The sequence below is a fragment of the Oncorhynchus gorbuscha genome, linkage group LG19 (assembly GCF_021184085.1).
Source record: "Oncorhynchus gorbuscha isolate QuinsamMale2020 ecotype Even-year linkage group LG19, OgorEven_v1.0, whole genome shotgun sequence".
Classification (NCBI taxonomy): Eukaryota; Metazoa; Chordata; class Actinopteri; order Salmoniformes; family Salmonidae; genus Oncorhynchus; species Oncorhynchus gorbuscha.
Genome location: NC_060191.1, coordinates 29,269,438 through 29,281,242, shown reverse-complemented (window position 1 = coordinate 29,281,242; position 11,805 = coordinate 29,269,438).

Genomic DNA, 11,805 nt, shown 5'->3' with positions numbered 1-11,805 from the left:
TTGGTACATAGGTATATGTACATTTAACAGTACTGAACTCACCGATTCTGCATTTGTTTTTCTGCTGCTCATCAAGAAAAACAAGATATCAGTCTTCGGAGTATGGTTTGATGTGGGTGTGTTGTCATACCCTGGTAGTTACTTCGGTTTGTCCCTCTTGAGGAACCACTGCAACAACATAGCCAGTACCACTTCATGAAAATAGTCAGAATTCATCTAATATAAATCAAGAAATCAGTAATTAATTTAGATGTTTTTCCCGTGGAGATTTTAGTCGTGCAATTTTACATCTAGCTAAGATGTTTGGTGAGGTATTTCTCAAGTAAAAACAATGTGTGACATGTTGTCTTATGTGAACAAGTCCGAGGCGCAGAGCACAGACCATGAGACAGGCCTGTCCACATTACACAGCATCTCAGAAGATAGAGAGCAATCACTGCAGCTGTTTCTCTGTGCATGACAATTCTCCCTAGGCATTGCCAACATGTGTTACTGGGCAAAAGGGGGCATGATTGTTGACATACTTGTATCCAACCCAACATTCAAGTGTAACCTTTTTCCTGACTTGCCCTTTTTTCCTAACCATCTTGCAAATCTCAGTTTTGGACTATTCTGACTTTATGACCAAAATGATCCTATTTACACTTTTTAGTCAATTTTGATACTATAATAAATGTTTCTGACTCATATCGATGTCACATAACTCGTTTTCAACCTAAGAAGTATGTTCTTTGGTTCAGTTCCCCAACTTCTCAGTCAAGTTGTTAATTAAAACTTCTTTGGGATCGGTGTCCCATCCATGGGGTGGTTGAGCTAATGTAGGCTAATGCGATTAGCATGAGGTTGTGAGTAACAAGACAATTTCCCAGGACATAGACATATCTGATATTGGCAGAAAGCTTACATTTTTGTTAATTAACTGCACTGTCCAATTTACAGTGAACAAATACCATGCTATTGTTTGAGGAGAGTGCACAATGTTGAATATGAAAAGTTATTAATAAACAAATTAGACACATTTAGGCAGTGTTGATACAAAAGTTTGAACAGAAATGCAATGGTTCATTGGATCAGTCTAAAACTTTGCACATACACTGCTGCCATCTAGTTGCCAAAATCAAAATTTCACCTGGGCTGGAATAATACATTATGGCCTTTCTCTTGTATTTCAAAGATGATGGTACAAAAGAAATACAAATGAATGGATGTTTTTTTCTTTGTATTATCGTTTACCATATCTATTGTGTTATATTCTCCTACATTCCTTTCACATTTCCACGAACTTCAAAATGTTTCCTTTCAAATGGTACCAAGATTATGCATATCCTTGCTTCAGGGCCTGAACTAGTCACTTAGATTTAGGTATGTCATTTTAGGTGAAAATTGGGGAAAAAGGGGCATATCCTTAAGCCCTGAACTGTATTTTACATCAGATCCTTCCCTGTTGCTGTCACTTGGGCGTTGATCTTGGTAGATCGGTTAGCATCTCTCTGCAGAGAGCCAAGTTCTCCATCAAGATACTGGATGTGGATCAGTTTGACATTTTACATTTTCATTGTTTTGATTGTTATGCTTGTGTTGTAATCCATTTGGCCCAATTTGTTACAACCAGATTGTTTTTACAATGAAATGGAACACGTTATTGGTTTAAATGGATGGCTTTTTGCAAATCCAATCAGATTCCCACGTTGATTCAACGTCGTCACGTTGAATTTTTGGTTGAAATGATGTGGAAACAACGTTGTTTCAACCAGTTTTTGCCCAGTGGGAAGCTTGTTGAGTATTTTGTGTCCCAACACTCTGTTGGTGAGCAATAAAAGGCTCTCAGAGAAAACAGAGCATTTCTAGTTGAACTCCAGAACAGAGGCAGTAAAGTGAATGTAAACTGAAGCAAGTATGAAAAGAGAGAGACAGAAAAAAATCTAGCTCTCGTAAAAATAGAACATAAAAATACCAGAACAGTAGTGAAACATCTTTTCATTTTTCTTAATAAAACCCTTAAACCAGCCTGCATTAATGGGTAAGGTTTCACAACACAGGTCCATTTAAATGTCTATGAGCCCCATTAAATTGCTCTGGTCATATTTAGGATGCTTAACTGCTAGCCTCTCAGACCTGATCAATGGAAGTATGCACCTGAATTTATAATGTGGGTGACACTTCTTGTGGGTGACCCATTTTGTCACCATAAACAACTATAACAAATCAATTCAGAAGCAGTATAATTTGTCAAATGGATGGTATATCACTGGATCATATTTCATTTTGGGTCTCTCCTAGGAGGAGCAAGTGGACAGTGGCAGAGAGACAGCGGGTGTGTGGAGGAATGGATCTGTCAATCTCTAGTTCACAAACAGCCCAGCAAGAAAAACAGAAAGAACTTGTGTCAACATAACAAAAGAATGCCTGTGGAAGTTCACATACTACATCCAATTACCACAGTTTATGTGTGCCTGGGTGGGAACGCTTCCTATTGCACAATACCTACACACGCACAGATGCCAAACAAACACATGCCTCCATCCACCTTGGAGAAAGCAGTGGTGGCTGTATTTTCCCATGGGCTAGCTCGCCACAACGATGGCATAGGCTAAGAGCTCCTGGTGGGTTTGGTATGAGCCATCAGCGAGGAGGGCATTCCAAAGTTCCCGCCAGGCTGATCGGCAGTGGCTGCTCTTCTCGTCCCTCCAAGGCAATGCATCACTGCTGCCAGCAGGGTGCCCTCTGACGGGCACATCTCGTTAACATGGGGGGAGGTGGGGGAGAGATGGATAAAGAGAGGGATGGAGAGAGAAAGAAAAATGGGGGATGGAGAGAGCGAGTGAGAGAGGTCGAGATCAGTAGTACGGCCCTCCAATAGCTGTATACTGAGGAGCTTTGCACATAGGCCATGTACGTCTAGTGTCTTCTTTCCCTGCTCCATAAAGATAGTGACATGTGGGACCACGAATGATGAGAGGTCTATTGATGAGACAGAATAATGTGACAGCATATTGGGAAACGTAATTCGAATCGGCAATGATTGATGTGGTTATGTGAGATGCCTTGCAGCAAACTGAAGCATGATATCCTGAACTATCATCGCTAATACGCAATACGAGGTCACATCCTGAAGAGGATAGACCAGAGGGCCTGTGAGGACTTTGAGATACATTGTTAACTATGACTATTTGGCTTGACTCCCTGACCCCTGGGTGACCATTGCACTTACAGCTTGGAATTTCTATTCAGCTTTTAACCTTCTCTCCACTTCTGATGGAAGATGTTGCAATTTGCTACCTCAAATAAAACTCAGCTCCAAAGCCAAAGAACCATTGCCAAAAATGCGACAAGCATTTCAGAATTATTAGAAAATAACAGTAAACGAACTGACAAAATCATTGGAGCCATTCAATTGTGTCAATAAAAGCGTGGATTTATAGACATGTCGATTTTACAATTCTTCAGTCCGAGGACCAACACTATCCACTTACTGCTGGTTGGCCACGTAAAATGGCTCAAGTGTTTATGCTATGCAGCCGGTGGCTTGTATCTGCTCTCAGTCAGAACAGCTAAGGCATGACATGTTTGCCTGGAGGATTCTATGTCGGGTAAAGAAACCATTAACATCAACTTGTGGGAAGTATGGCAAGCAGGGCAGGGTATAAGAGATGCTGCATGTGTGTGTTTGTGTGTGTTTGTGTGTGTGCGTGAGTGCATGGGTGTTTGTACAAGTTACAATTGTCACATTAGAGCCATGCTCAGATTGACAGCAAAGGATTTGTTTGGGTTTTTACAACATTACATTTCGTGAGTGTGTGTGCGTGCCGGAGTGAGTGCATATTGTATGAGAGTGAGTTTGCAAGTTACGAGAGGTGCGTTAAATCAAATCAGATCAAAGTTTATTGGTCGCATACACAATTTATCGTGTGCAGCGAAATGCTTGTGTTACTAGCTCCTAACAGTTCAGCAGAAATGTCAAACAGTACGCAAATAATAATCAAAAACTAGGAATGAGAGCTCAGTGCTCAGTGACAGCAATCGATTGTTATTTAATTTTTTGCAACATTCAGATCACACATGAAATTTGAAACATATGCATGCAGATGTTTTAGGTATTATCTTATAGAATTTAGATTGCTTTCTTCTCCTTCAAAATGAGGTCACATTATTTTTCCCTTTCTTCATCTGACTGCATATAAAAAGAAAATTACACAAGTAAAGGAGTAATCAATTGTAAAGTGAGTTTCTCCAATATGGCAAATGTTTTTCTTACTGAGGCAGATTCATAGCTCTTATATACTGTACAATATACTCTTTATTTCCCTGTGAAGAGGGATAACTGCATGTTTTTCCCTACACAAAAAAACATATTTTGCTCTTAGCCAATCAGATTATGAGGTGTCTATTCGAGTTTGTGATGTAATATAATAATATAATAATATATGCCATTTAGCAGACGCTTTTATCCAAAGCGACTTACAGTCATGTGTGCATACATTCTACGTATGGGTGGTCCCGGGGATCGAACCCACTACCCTGGCGTTACAAGCGCCATGCTCTACCAACTGAGCTACAGAAGGACCACGTCATGGGAGGGTTTGCAAGGGGTGGGAGAACGGTGAGACTGCAAAGGGGCTGTGGTTGTACTCGGGTGGGTGGGGGTGTGTGTGGGGGGGTTTCATCTTAGCCAGGCACTGGGTTGGATAAATAAACCCGGAAACATTAAAAGCCCTTTGCCCCTTGTGCATTAGATTGTGTAAACATACATTTAGAAACTGCTTGTCCTGACACTGTGCTACACACTCTGACAATCATCTTCCTCCTCGCCATTCACAAGTCACCCTTTATGTTCAGAGTGCCATGGGTCATACGTAAAGCAACACAATAGTTATGTGCACACACACACACACACACACACACGCACGCACGCACGCAGGCAGGCGCACACACACACACACACACACACACACACACACACACACACACACACACACACACACACACACACACACACACACACACACACACACACACACACACACACACACACACACACACACACACACACACACACACACACACACACACACACACACACACACACACACACACACACACACACACACACACACACACACACAGTTCTACTTAACTTCTCATAGAGATTTGGATTGAAAACTATGATTTTAAATTCTGTTTGATTTGCATTTAGGTTGCGGTTAATCAAAGGAATCTCAGAAGTGCCATATTTGAGTGCACAGAAGACGAAGTTACCACGGAGTACTTTTGAATAACTACCTGGGTGGGCAGAGAAAACCCTGCACATGGCAGCAGACACACAAAGGGATAATGTAATAGAGACAGGTACTAGATTAGGAAAGTTGTTCTGAGATTCTGCTTTAGTACTTAAGTTTTACGGATGGATTAAAGCATTACACTCACACACACATGCACACATACTCACGCACACACAGACGCACACACACACGCAGGCACGCACGCACGCATGCACGCACGCACGCACACACAACCAACTGAACAAATCAATAAATGATCTGTACTAGACCAAGATGTTATCCCTCCCCAGTGGGCATGGGTTGTCATTAGCAAACATTTCCTTAACAACATATCCAAGGCGTAAAAAAACAAACAACTGTTGTGTGGTGTGGTCTTCCAGTTAACTAGGTTTACTGGAAACTCCATGTTATTGAAACCCAAAGGTCATAAATCCCATAGACTATGTACTTACTATCTGGATGAGTACGGACCATAGAATGTTGACAAACACAACACTATTTCTATACTTTTGAATTTGTTGGAGACTTTGTTGGAGACACTTGTTGGAGACACATGTGTTTACTTGTGTGTAAACACATGTATGTGTGTGTGCGTGTTTGTGTGTGTGAGAGTGTGTGTGTGTCCATGTGTGTGTATCCGTGGGTGCATATGACCTGCATTATCCCCTTTTCTTTGGTTACAGAGTCTTCCACGTTTTTGACTCACGATCGGAGCCCTGAGGCAGACAGCAGGGGTTCCAAACTTAGTTTCCTGTAAAAAATACCTCCGCACTCCACATCCTAATTAATCTGAAGGGCATGCCCAAGATCCCTATAAAATCATACAAGACTATACCAATTTCCTGGTAGCTTGCTCGCTACATGTGCTTCTTGTTCTTCAACATAACAGTTTCCTTCCCTGCAACCCATACCAGGGAAGATTTATGCCCCCTCTTTTTTTCCATTTTCCTTCGGAGTGATTTTGACATTATAGCACGATACCGAGGAAATGGTATTTTCTGTCCCCTTTACTCTGAAATAAAACATGGAGAATTCATGAAGATCGACCATCAGACAAACGTTGAAAACATGTGGCTGCCCCTGGTTTAATTAAGCAATAAGGCACGTGTGGGTGTGGTATATGGCCAATATAACATGGCTAAGGGCTGTTTTTAGGCACGAAGCATTGCGGAGTGCCTGGACACAGCCCTTAGCTATGGTATATTGGCCATATACCACAAACCCCAGAGGTGCCTTATTGCTATTATAAACTGGTTGCCAATGTAATTATAGGAGTACAAATAAAGGTTTTGTCATACCTGTGGTATACGGTATGATATACCACAGCTGTCAACCAATCAGCATTCAGGACTCGAAACACCCAGTTTATAATATCAAGTACATATCGGATAAGATTAAATCATGGGATAACATTGGCAGAGGCATTTCTGTGTGTGTTGTTTCTTTGCATGAGTGTCTGTGATAATGTCTGTCTGTGTGTATGTATTGAGTTACGGGGGGCCAACAACAGCCTGGCTCTAAAATGTAAAGAAACATACACTGATTGCTCACATTGCTCCACCCTAACACTCAAAATCAGTCACAAAGCCATCTGTCTGAGACACAACAGATCCCTTATTATAGACACACACACTCACATGTACGCACGCACGCACGCACGCACGCACGCACGCACGCACGCACGCACGCACGCACGCACGCACACGCACACACACACACACACACACACACACACACACACACACACACACACACACACACACACACACACACACACACACACACACACACACACACACACACACACACACACACACACACACACACACGAGCACATGCACACACACAAACCCACACACACACACATACTCAGGTACACAGCCCACTGGGAACACCATGAGATTTCAACGTGGAGAATTGGGTAATATGCGGTTTATATGTTCACCAATGACATTACAACCTATTTTCACCAACTCAAAAAGACAGCCAAAAGTTTGTTGAATTTGCAATGTGTTGTCACTATGATTTCAACAATTTAAAACACATCAAACTTAAAATGGGAATACAATGTGAGACATTGTGTTTATTTATACAATGACTTCACGTGTAATCATTGGGCTTCATCTAACAGCACAACCAAATGACCTGGATTGCAGATGAGATTACATTAAAGTACATGGTGCAGGTGATCAATGCCGTTGCAGAGTATTATAGCATTTTGTGAATATATCGACAGACCTCGACCTTTGCATGCTATATTGAACATGCACACTTTCTATTATTTTGTGAGAAGACATTTGTTGTTACGGTAACCTCAAAATGTGTCCACGATCTGTTCAACATTTTAAGTTTGAATAAATACTGTTGTATTAGTTTGTAAGATAGCCTTAACTGAAGGTAATATTGAGTTTGGTTGTATTTGGTTGACAATGCAATCAAATATCAACATTTAAAGGAGATGTATCTATTGCTTAAATAGTTCTGAGTGACTGGCTTAATCCTATTCGCTAACTGTCATTTTTGGTTGAGATGGAGAAGTGAGTCCAACATAACATTTGTCTACTTTTCGAAGGTTAATAGGCTATTTACTGTATTGCCAAAGTGATATTGAATATTGCTTGGTTGTTAACGCAACCAAATATCAACATTTTGAAGGAGATGTATCTTCCTCTTGGATAGTAACGTCTTTGCCAATTACTTAGTATGGCTTTAATTCAGTATGTCTACAAATTAATAATTGATATGTTGGATTCACATACATTTTAAATACAGATTGATTTGATTTAGTCCTATTCTTTAATTTCGATTTTTCGTTGAGATGAAGACTTGAATCCAACATATTTATTATTAACTTGTAAATTCCATTTGATATCAACCTAAGCTTGAAACGCTAGGCCTGTATGTATTGTCTATTTTTAGTTTAATCCTGGGCTGAAAGGCTATAAAGGCCTAAATCGCATCATTGATGTTACTGTATATGGTTGAACAGTATGGTTACATTTAATTTGCTCTGTCAAACCTAGCCTTTGGAATGACTTTGACAGCAATAGTGAATCTATTAAGTGGAGATTTCTCAACAATCATTCTCACAATAGCATATACAGTTGAAGTCAGAAGTTTACATACACCTTAGCCAAATACATTTAAACTCAGTTTTTCACAATTCCTGACATTTGATCCTAGTAAAAATACCCTGTCTTAGGTCAGTTAGGATTACCACTTCATTTTAAGAATGTGAAATGTCAGAATAATAGTAGAGAGAATGATTTATTTCAGCTTTTATTTATTTCATCACATTCCCAGTGGGTCAGAAGTTTACATACACTCAATTAGTGTTTGGTAGCATTGCCTTTAAATTGTTTAACTTAGGTCAAAAGTTTTGGGTAGCCTTCCACAAGCTTCCCACAATAAGTTGGGTGAATTTTGGCCCATTCCTCCTGACAGAGCTGGTGTAACTGAGTCAGGTTTGTAGGCCTCCTTGCTCGCACATGCTTTTTCAGTTCTGCCCACAAATTGTCTGTGGGATTGAGGTCAGGACTTTGTGATGGCCAATCCAATACCTTGACTTTGTTGTCCTTAAGCCATTTTGCCACACCTTTGGATGTGTGTTTGGGGGAAGACTGTGTGTTTGGAAGACTGATTTGCGAACAAGCTTTAACTTCCTGACTGATGTCTTGAAATGTTGCTTCAATATATCCACATAATTTTTCCTCCTCATGATGCCATCTATTTTGTTTACCCCCACAACATGATGCTGTCACCCCCGTGCTTCACGGTTGGGATGGTGTTCTTCGGCTTGAAAGCCTCCCCATTTTCCCCCAAACATGTCAATGTTAATTATGGCGAAACAGTTTGATTTGTGTTTCATCAGACCAGAGGACATTTCTCCAAAAAGTACGATCTTTGTCTCCATGTGAAGTTGCAAATCATAGTCTGACTTTTTATGGCGGTTATGGAGCAGCGAGTTCTTCCTTGCTGAGTGGCCTTTCTGGTAATGTCAATATAGGACTCGTTTTACTGTGGATATAAATACTTTTGTACCTGTTTCTTCCAGCATCTTCACAAGTTCCTTTGCTGTTGTTCTGGGATTGATTTGCACTTTTCACACCAAAGTGCGTTCATCTCTAGGAGACAGAATGCGTCTCCTTCCTGAGCGGTATGACGGCTGCATGGTCCCATGGTGTTTATATTTGTGTACTGTTGTTTCTACAGATGAATGTGGTACCTTCAGGCGTTTGGAAATTGCTCCCAAGGATGAAACAGACTTGTGGAGGTCAACGTTAAAAAAATATATTTCTTTTGATTTCCCCATGATGTCAAGCAAAGAGAAAGAATAGAAGATCTACTTTGTACATGACACAAGTAATTTTTCCAACAATTGTTTACAGACAGATTATTTCACTTATAATTCACTGTTTCACAATTCCAGTGTGTCAGAAGTTTACATAAGCTAAGTTGACTGTGCCTTTAAACAGCTTGGAAAATTCCAGAAAATTATGTCATGGCTTTAGAAGCTTCTAATAGGTTAATTGACATCATTTGAGTCAATTGGAGGTGTACCTGTGGATGCATTTCAAGGCCTACCTTCAAACTCAGTGCATCTTTGCTTGACATCATGGGAAAATCAAAAGAAATCAGCCAAGACCTAAGAAAAAGAAATGGTAGACTTCCACAAGTCTGTTTCATCCTTGGGAGCAACTTCCAAATGCCTGAAGGTACCACGTTCAATAGTATGCAAGTATATACACCATGGGTGTCACATTCTGACCTTAGTTATTTTGTTTTGTCTCTTTTTTTGTATGGTCAGGGCGTAAGTTGGGGTGGGCAGTCTATGTTTTTCTATGTTGGTTTTTGTGTTCGGCCTAGTATGGTTCTCAATCAGAGGCAGGTGTCGTTAGTTGTCTCTGATTGAGAATCATACTTAGGTAGCCTTTTTCCACCTGGGTTTTGTGGGTGTTTATTTTCTGTCTTTGTGTTACGTGTGTATGTCACCAGACAGGACTGTTTCGTTTTATTTGTTCATTTTGTTATTTTTGTATTGATTCAGTGTTCAGTTTTTCCTTTAATGTCAAATTATGAACACTTACCACGCTGCGCTTTGTTTCCGATCCTTACTCCTCCTCCTCAGAAGAGGAGGAAATCCGTTACAGAAACACCCACCACAAAAGCACCCAGCAGCGTGGTAACGGGCAGCAGCAGCAGAAGCAGCGATCGCAGGACTCCTGGACTTGGGAGGAGATTCTGGACGGCAAGGGACCATGGGCACAGGCTGGAGAATATCGCCGCCCCAAGGCTGAGCTGGAGGCAGCGAAAGCCGAGAGGTGGTGGTATGAGGAGGCAGCACGGCGGCGAGGCTGGAAGCCCGAGAGGCAGCCTCTCGGGCGGGGGCACACGGGGAGTGTGGCGAAGGCAGGTAGGAGACCTGCACCAACTTCCCGTGCTTACCGGAGAGAGAGAGGGACCGTGCAGGCACCGTGTTATGTGGTGGAGCGCACGGTGTCTCCGGTGCGTGTGCATAGCCCGGTGCGGTACATTCCAGTTCCTCATATCAGCCGGGCAAGAGTGGGCATCGAGCCAGGTGCCATGAAGCCGGCTCTACGCATCTGGTCTCCAGTGTGTCTCCTCGGGCCGGTGTACATGGCACCAGCCTTACGCATCGTGTCCCCGGTTCGCCAGCACAGCCCAGTGCGGGCTATTCCAACTCGCAGTACTGGCCTGGCTACGGGGAGCATTCAACCAGGTAAGGTTGGGCAGGCTCAGTGTGTCACAAGCTCCAGTGCGCCTTCACAGTCCGGTCTGTCCGGTGCCACCTCCACTTACCTGCCCTCCGGTGGCAGCCCACGGCACCAGGCTGTCTCTCCGGTCTTCTCCCTAGAGGTGCTCCCGCCTGTCCAGTGCTGTCAGAGCCTTCCTCCTCTCCAGTGCTGCCAGAGTCTCCCGTCTGTCCTGAGCTGCCAGAGTCTCCCGTCTGTCCTGAGCTACCAGAGTCTCCCGTCTGTCCTGAGCTGCCAGAGCCGCCAGTCTGTCCTGAGCTGCCAGAGCCGCCAGTCTGTCCTGAGCTGCCAGAGCCGCCAGTCTGTCCTGAGCTGCCAGAGCCGCCAGTCTGTCCTGAGCTGCCAGAGCCGCCAGTCTGTCCTGAGCTGCCAGAGCCGCCAGTCTGTCCTGAGCTGCCAGATCCGCCAGTCTGTCCTGAGCCCGCAGTCAGCCAGGAGCTGCCAGAGCTGTCAGACAGCCAGGAGCTGCCAGAGCCGTCAGTCAGCCAGGACCTACAAGAGCTGTCAGTCAGCCAGGAGCTGCCAGAACCGTCAGTCTGCCAGGAGCTGCCAGAGCCGTCAATCTGCCAGGAGCTGCCAGAGCCGCCAGTCAGCCAGTAGCTGTCAGAGCTGCCTTTCACGCCAGCGATGCCAGAATCGCCCTTCACTCCGGAGCTGCCGGAGTCTCCCGCCTGTCCGGTGCTGCCGAAGTCTCCCACCTGTCCGGTGCTGCCGGAATCTCCTGTCCATTCAGGACCCGTGGCGAGGGTGCC